We start from the raw sequence: 8,660 nt of genomic DNA, 5'->3' as shown, positions 1-8,660 counted from the left end.
AAAGTAGCTTTCTTATTAAATCGTTTTAGTGATTAAGATATCAAAACACTAAGGCTGGGGCAGAATATAAGCTACTGAATTGAAAAATACTATGTTGAAATCCAGTTAAGAGTGTAGCTGTACTTAGGTTTTAATTTCTAACTGCCTCATATTTAACTCTAAGTTCTGGTAATTTTCTCTTCTACCTATTGGGTTTAGATTTATTAATTAAATTTATTAATCAAAAATTATCTTTCTTTTTTAGAGCAGTATAAGATGAGTATTTGTTCTTCTTAACTGTAGAGCTTTACAATAAAAGACTTGCTTTGTTACTTCCTTTCCCACCCTATAGAGATGATTTGGGTAATATAACAAGAAAATATACTCATCTGCTTTGGTTTTCACTAACTATAGGTGATGATTTTTGGGTTTCAGTCTTCCTCATTTAAGTGTACACACAGTAGTAAATCTAAAACAAGTGATAAGTGGTCTGATTTTTGGAGTTGTGATACACCAGCTGCATCCAGTGACTTGCAGAACTGCTCCTCCAGTGACTAAGCTGCATATTTAGATTTTTATTTTATTTATAAATATAGATATTTATTTTATTTTAGATTGATGGATGATATTTGTGGATGGATGCAGATGCTTAAATTAACAGCGGGGAAGTCTAGCAAGGTGTAGTTCTGTTCCTGTTCCCTCTCCTGGTTTCTTGTGTGGCATCACCTACAGGGAAATAATTGTGTGTGGTGTTGCCGTGGGATTTAAGTGCTGAAAAAAATCTCCAGAGCAGTTAATTAGGGGTGAGATAAGAAAGGGTTTATTTTGCCAAGGCTAAGATGTTACAAGATGCCCGCAGCAGTGCCTGAGATGTTACATTTTATAACCCCATCCATCCAAACCCAGATGTGTCCACCCTGTGGCCTTTACTCTCGTCTGCCCCGGGGTCCACCCCCTGAGAAATGGGTCTGAGGTGTATTTCGGGACCCCCTGTTCATCCCATCTTCATCTTCATCTTCATCAGAGCACAAAGGGAACATAGTTACCTCATTCTTGACCGTATTCTGTGGTTTAGGCCCCAATATGCTGTTCTGCCAACAATCTAGGCCTCGCCTTGACAAAAGACTAAACATTTCTGCTGTATTCAGGGGTATGAGTGATATAGGGAGCATAGAATGGGGTAAGAGGGTTAAGGAATGTGTAAACAAGGGTGCTAGAGAGAAAGGGAAAGGGACAAGGGACAAAGGAGGGAGGGGTTACTGCTTTTAAAATCCACTTATAAAACTTATAAGGCTTACCAGTATTAGAAAAATAAAAAACCATTAGGGGCTTAAGGCATCAGTGGCCTTTATGCATCATTGCAATTCAGCAAACCACTCACAGATGGAAAAACACAATAAATTTATATTTTCAGTACAAAAGAAGAAGAAATTCTAGGAGGAAAGAACTGTGGGGTTATCTTAAATGCCAAAAAAGCTTGTGCAACACTCTAACTTTTTCCTCTTTGCTGGAGTCTGAAAATTACACCACAGAATGTAATTGTCCACTCTTACAGGTGGATAACAATTCAGTATTTTCAGGAATATTGTGAAGTTCATCAGTTGGAGTTCTTGTTGCAGATTCTCTCTGGCAACCTGTGTTCTGCTAATGCACTCCCTTGGCTGGGTGAACAGCTCTTGATCCCCAACACACCTGTTTTTGTCTTGAAGGAACCCATGAGGTGTTGCTGCATTTTGTCCAGTACAGGTGGGGGGAGGGGCTGCCGAGAACACTGGAAGAGCTTTTACTCCTCTAGTCTCCTGGGAATTGAGGATTCCATGGCAGGATTTGATTGGACTGGGTCAAAGGGAAAAACACTCTAAACCTAAAAGTAGGTTCGCTTTCCTGCCTTCTTGTGTGGCCTTTTCCTTCCTCTCATCCGTTGCCTTCACACATCTGTCAGTCTCTGGTCAGACGGGCAAAGGACTGATGCTGCTGCAAGGATCACAGGCTCCAGATCTGCTCTGGGGACAGGTTTCCAAGTGAAACTTGGCAGTGATCACCAGTTGTGTTTTGTTGCAGCTCTTTTCCCCTTAATTCTCTCTTCCTACCTTTCTACACCTTGCTTTTTCCAAGCTGGAGCTGAATGACAGCAGCAGCACCTGTGAACCGTTCAAGTTAAGCTTTCCTCCTTCTTAAAATCCAGTAAGGATACTGCATATAAGGGGAGAGGGATTATTTAATAATACTTTGTATTTTAGAGATGGCTTTTTTGTTGATTAAATTGAAAGAGTTAAAAAAAAATGTTTTAAATCAGTCATTAAAACACCAGAACAAGCATTAATTTGATGCTCCCAACTTTACAGACACACAGTACCACTGCCTTTGTCTTCCTGCAAGATCAGCGGGGACTGTCAGAGTGTGTTACTTCTAATTTTAGTGCTCTGAATTTAAATTTGCTCTTGGTGAATTTAAATTTGCTCCCTTCAAGCGCAGCCATCAAGTCTCCCACAGAGAGAGTTATGATCTTGTGATTCTCTTCCAGCTTTGTGAGACTTTTCCTTTACATGGAAAGCAACACTGGTTTCTTCCCAAGAAGATGTGAAAATAGAGAAGTGTAGCCCTGCTGCAGCATTCCAGGGAGCCTTGTGGTGCTTGGGGTTGTGTCTGTGCTGTTTGCAAACTATGCAAGAACAGTCTGGCCTCTGGTTTGCAAACCTCCTAAGGGTGCACCTTCTTCAACAGGCTCCCTGCTTTCAGAGAGAAAAAAAGGAAGGGAGTGATAAAAGGACAAGGATAAGTTTCTACCACTTCTTCATTTGTAGTTTTGGATTTTGTATGGTTGTTCTGGACCTTTCTGTTCTCCTCAGTTTTCTCTAAGAGGGGTTTTGATATTAAAGATAGTCCAAGGGGTGTACCAGGAGTGCTGGAGGTGTGTCCAGCTGCTCTCCAGGTAAGTTCTAGGCGTGTTCTGGATGTGTTCCAGGTGTGCTCTAGATGTGTTTGAGATGTGCTCCGGGTTTGTTCTAGTGTCCAAAATTGGGAAGATAATAGCTAGGAACCAGAGATGTCCGCATACCTGGAATTCCCAAAGCCCCAGGAGGGCAGGAGGTGTTTCCACTGTTAGTTTTACTTATTAGCAGAGCATGTAAGTGTGCAAGAAGGCAGCTCTGGACACAGTGACATCGCAAAGCACTGGCTTCTGCCTCTGACATGCCCCAGCCACCTCAGTGCCCACTGGGAAGCTCCTTTGGAGCTGGCATGGTTCACAGGCTCTTCCAGGTCAGCTCCTGCTTGCTTTAAGACACTTTGGAAAGAGCTGCAGCTGCCTTTATTAGGACCTGTGCCTTCTCTTGTGGACTAGAAGGGCTGGGAAGACTAGAAGGGATGGCTCCAGGTGGGAAATCTCTGTCAGTGCTGTCAGTGCTGATTCATTGCGGGGAAGTCCCTGCTGCCACTGCTCCCAGAGTGGGACAATCCCTGCCCTCAACCTGCCGGCAATTCCTTCTCTTTTTGTTGTCATACCAAGGGCTTAAGCCAGACCTGGCTGCTATCACCAGTAAATACACAAGTTACTCACTTGCCAGGACTAAGAGCCACACAGTCCTGCTGTGTTTGCTGACTCTATGACAACTATGTAAAACCATTCTGGATTTCATGCCCGCTCCTTCCTTATCAATCCTGAGGTGCCTGGGATGAATAATTAGAGGTAACAGCAAATATTATGCCTGTGCTACCCACTCTGCTTTTCAAAGAAAAACCAAACAAAATTAGGCCTGACACAAAGCCCAGGAAGGACGTTGGGGCTGTTGAAAGACCATTAAAGTTCAAGGAGAGGATGATTTGTAGAAAATGTTCTGTAATTAACATCAGCTACCCCCAGCCTGCTGGAGACCGGGAAAACCTCAGTAAACATCAGCAGCAATGTGTGTGAACAAAAGGACTTTATTTCGCTTGTTAAATACTTACCCTAAAACTTGGTAAGTGCTGTGTTGGCACTGGTTGCCTCAGGGGGAATGAAAATCTGCGGCCCTGTTTTTCCCTGGCACTTTGGTGGGTCTGTTAACCCTGCCCCATCCTAAAGATGAGTAATTTCTGCTTTGTGTAGGTGGTGTGGGATTTTTGGCTTATCCAGCACCTCTAGCACATGGCAAGGTCAGTGCTTAAGCATCTACTTCAACAGGAAACTTTTAAGTGAAAATGTCCAGCTCCCCAGAGCTCCAGCCCTCAACTAGACCATCCTGTTTCTGGAAGGTGCATTAAGACCATGAAAGAACAACCCCAGGTCAATAGGTAGCCAGGCCCTTCTGCATCTATGGTTGTAATCCTAAATGTGTTTTACTTCCAAAAAGCCTCTGAGTGAAGAGTAATTCACATCTGAAGTGTAATGAAGCCTTGTAGTTCAACAAATATCCTCAAGGACCATGTTGAACAAAGGAGGAACAAAGGACATATAATGACCTGTATTTATGTAGGAACACAGATCAGTGGGTTTTAGGGTGTCCTCACCATCCTATTTACCTCTACACCCTAAGGTAGGTTAAGGTGTGAAGCACAGGAGCATTTTATTTCCTGCTGCACTGGAGCTGGGAAATGCTGCAGCTGCTTTCCTTACTTCAGGAAAACTCCACTTTATGAGGCTGAGTGGTAACATTAGTCTGATAAGAAACAAACGTTTATAAATATATGTAAACACAAGGACGGGGGAGTCAAACACTAGGCATTTGTAACTTAATCCCGGTGCCCAAATCAGAATCACCTGATTTATGGGACCTGGCACCTCTTACTGACTGCAGCTTTACAGATTTGGGCCCTTATTATTAGCTGAAAAATTTATCCTAGAAAATCATTGCTATAATAGATGGAGTTAGTTTGGGATTTTCCAGTGATTTAGGACTTTCTGACATTTCTTTCAAATTGGCCTTCTGGCAGGAAGGAGTGAATATGTAAAGGGAAATGTGGCGAGGGGAATTAAAGGTCCACACAAATTTTCCATATTTGACATTTTCTAAGCAAACATTTTCCAAGCAAACATTTTCCATCCAACTCAAAACAGTAATTCCTTTTGAAACAGTATTTGAATTTTGAATATAGTTAAATTTATTTAAATATGATGGAAACTGGAATGATTTGATGCAACTAGCACAAAACTTCACACTGTGATCCAACCCAGTTTGGTGATGGTGATTAATTCAATGCTCTCTCACTTTGGCCTTGGACCAGGGAAAGCTTTTGCAATCTCAGGCTCCTAAAAGGAGCAATGAACAGCCTTGATTTCCACATGCTCAAATGTTTCCAGGTCTCCCTGCAGCCAGCTGTAGATACACAGGTCTATAGGTAACAGTGTCTGCTAGCAAAGCCATTCATTCACAGAAATTTGATCAAGAAAGCCCAGCAATGGGGAACACACTCTGTTTTCAATCCCACTGTGACTGATTGGGAATACCATCCCCTTGGTATCATAGCACAAAAAAGGCAGGTGGTTTAAGGTCTCAGTCTGCAACCTGGCTCCTGTCAGGAGACCAGAAAAGAGCTGGTGGTTGCTGTCAGAGACTGAAATGATTGATGATTTATGCATTCTGGGAGACTTGCAGGCTTTTGACTTTTGCATTGTATCTTGGATGGACAGTTGGGCCCATCCCTCCCTCCAGTGAGGAGCCAAGTTTGCTGACTTTTGCCTCCAGTGCTGGTGTCAAGCCCTGAAAAGGCAGGACCTCTGATGGCCCATCAAAGCCCATCTCCCCCCCCCCCCCCCCCCCCTCCCCAATCTTGAAGGTGGGAACCAGGCCAGACACATAAACTCTGCGCAGGCCCAGGAGAGGTCGGAGGCTTGAGGCGTGGCCCGTGAACACTAACCATGGATATAATAACTCATAACTTCTTGGCATGTGGGGGCTTCCCTTCTTCACCCCCAGCAGATCAAGGCCACCACTTCAACTGACAGACATGGAAGCGGCAACTACCAAGCGTCATCGCTGGACCCCGTGGGCGGTGACTATATACGTTTTTTCCACTCTCATCTTTTCTTTTTTCTTGCTCTCCCTTACTCTTATCGTGTCTTTCTCTCCCCTATGCATTTTCTCCCCCCCCCCCCAACAAAGGTTATCTCTATGTCACATCGTTATATGACAACACCCAAAATGCTAGCATACCTGTTGATACAGAATTGTTAAAGTAAACCTTACCAATATATGTTTTCAGGCACCAATTATTCAGTGTCTTTTCACTCTAATCCACTCCAAGGGAATTATTGATAAAAACCTGGGTTACTCCCCCTCCCCTTTTCCTGGGGCAGGTCATAACATTTTTGGCGTAGTCTGCGGGATCCTTTGGATGTGGTGGAGTAATCGGTGTAGTCTAAAACTGATACCGAGGGTGAGTCAAATGGTGACTATCCCCTCACTGTAAAATTATAGTAAGAATTTTTCTTCTCTTGGTGTGACCTGGGCACATCAGACCTGTTGAAAGGTTTCCTGGTGTGGCCTGGACCTGTTGAAAGGTTCTCTGGTACCTGGACCTGTTGAAAGGTTTTCCAGGGGAGAGTCAAGCCGACCCTCAGAGGGTTAAGGGGAAGAAAGACATTAACCCGAGCTGGGTTAATGATTGAGTCAAAAGGAATGACACCCCAGGCTGAGTTATATGGGGATTATTCCCTCCTGATGTTTGTCTTTGGTTTAGGACTGCTTTTTGTAGGTGCTGTTTTAGGCGTTGTCCTTAGAACTGTGCGAAAAGAAAGATCGGCTATTCAGAGATCTACAGGTGAGGTGATAAGATCTTTTCAGGAGTCAATGAAGGCATTACAGGAGCAATTAGAAAAAGAACGCTTGCAGTTAACTGCTGAGTGTAAGGCAGTTCAGGGAAGAGAGAGATTAACTTGTTGCTTAGGTCAGCCCTGCAAGATGAGGAAGGAAAAAATGAAAGGCTTAAAAAGATACTGGAAGTGAAAAATTGTGAATTACGGGACATCAATTTAAAATACCCTAGACCGGTAGATGTTAACAAATCCCTGTACCCCTCTGGGGAACTGGAAGAACTTAAGCAAAGTTATCCAGAGGACAAGGTAATACATATGCATCCCCTCATTAAAACCAAAACCACTGGCCAAGGAGCAGATCGGCAAACTACCACATGGACTGCCCCATACACAGGGGAAGCACTGGCCAAAATTCAGGAGAAATACAGCCGGAAGGCCAGCGAATCAGAGACTGAATATGTGTGGAGGGTGTCCCTTACCGGAGGGGATCGGATTTTGTTGAGTGAAGATGAAGCCAGAGAATTTTGGGGCCCAGGGGTCTTCCTGACCACAAATGATAACCAAGCACCATGGTCCCTGACCCAAAGAGCTGCCTACTGGGCAGGCGGGTTAGACCCTATAGAAAGGGGAGATCCTCACACGATTAAAACACCCACAATTGGCCACATTGTAAAAAGTGTACAAAAAACCGCATGCATCCAATTAATGCATACAAAATTATTAGACCCACAATGAAATTCCCCAGTGGAACTCGAGGCGGATCCACAGAGATTTCCAGTCTTAATTCGAGGCCTGCCTGATGCACTAAAAGTTTATGCTAAACAATTACAGGAGTGCATAAAGGCAACCCCCAGACCTAGAAGAAGGGGTGCTCCACTAGAGATAACCTGGTTGGAGATAGCCCAAGAATTAATAGCTACTGGTCAGCAGCTGGGGCTCTCTGGTACGAGTGGCCAGAGAATACACAGCAGGAGGGCAGGGAAGGTCCAAAAACCTGCCTCACCAGGTATTTTTCATCAAAATGTGTCATCTAGCAGGAGAAAGAGATACAGTTTGTGGGTGGAAGGTATTGCAAAAGGAATTCCTCGAGAAGTGATGGATAAATTACCCACTGCTAATTTGGAACACTTGATAAAGCACTGGGATAAGATCAAAGAGCACGAGTCACCCCCTAGGGGCAGCCCCCCTAAGGAGTCCAACACTGTGATCCCCTCAGCCTCTCCAGAAACCGGACTAACCAGTTTGACCAGTTCTGAGTCAAGAAACTGGACTTACTGCTCTCAAGTAAATAAGCCAAAAAATGACCAATGGGTTAATGAGAGAAAGCTTACAGAAAACAACCAGGGAGATTTGGTAATCACTTTTCCTCTCGGCCCTTTTAAATCTTTGGTTACATTCGTAGTAGACACAGGTGCACAGGTCTCAGCACTCCAAACTGAAGCTGCTACTCATTGTGGCATTAAGCCAGACAAAAACGGCGCACCCTTTGTACTCTTGGTCACCTAAGATGTTGAATATTCAACAGGTAACAGGTATTTTACCTTAAAAGGTAATTTTTCAACCTGGGGGGGGGTGGGGTGGGGGTGGGGGGGTGTCGCCCTCCTGCCTGATTGATTGATGACGTACCCCCCTGTACAGCACAGGGGGGTCTTTTTGCATACAAAGACCTACCACGTGGCCAGAGTAAATTTTTCATTTTTATATATTGTACCTTACCTCGACCGCGAAATTCCCTTGGTGTCAAGCCCTGATGGGGCTTTTTCACCTTACAATCTTCACGAGGCACCTAAAATTCCTGAAATTAAATGAAAGATGCAAAAAAATTCCAACACCCTCTGCTTTCCACTTAAATCAATTTACTTATAATAAAACCGGATTATTTTATTTCTCATAGGCAGGCAACCCAAAACCCTTGGCATGTGCTTTCTCTGCTCCAGCCTGTGTCCTT

General features: G+C 43.9%; 1 long non-coding RNA gene across 1 annotated transcript in view; it reads right to left on the bottom strand.

Moving 5' to 3' along the window:
• The window catches only part of LOC135414008 (uncharacterized), a 220,626-nt gene that overhangs the window by 54,241 nt on the left and 157,725 nt on the right, over positions 1-8,660 (bottom strand). The gene's annotated exons all lie outside the window — the stretch shown is intronic.

The sequence above is a fragment of the Pseudopipra pipra genome, chromosome 5 (genome assembly GCF_036250125.1).
Source record: "Pseudopipra pipra isolate bDixPip1 chromosome 5, bDixPip1.hap1, whole genome shotgun sequence".
Classification (NCBI taxonomy): domain Eukaryota; kingdom Metazoa; phylum Chordata; class Aves; order Passeriformes; family Pipridae; genus Pseudopipra; species Pseudopipra pipra.
This window is presented reverse-complemented; position numbering and strand designations above follow the sequence as displayed.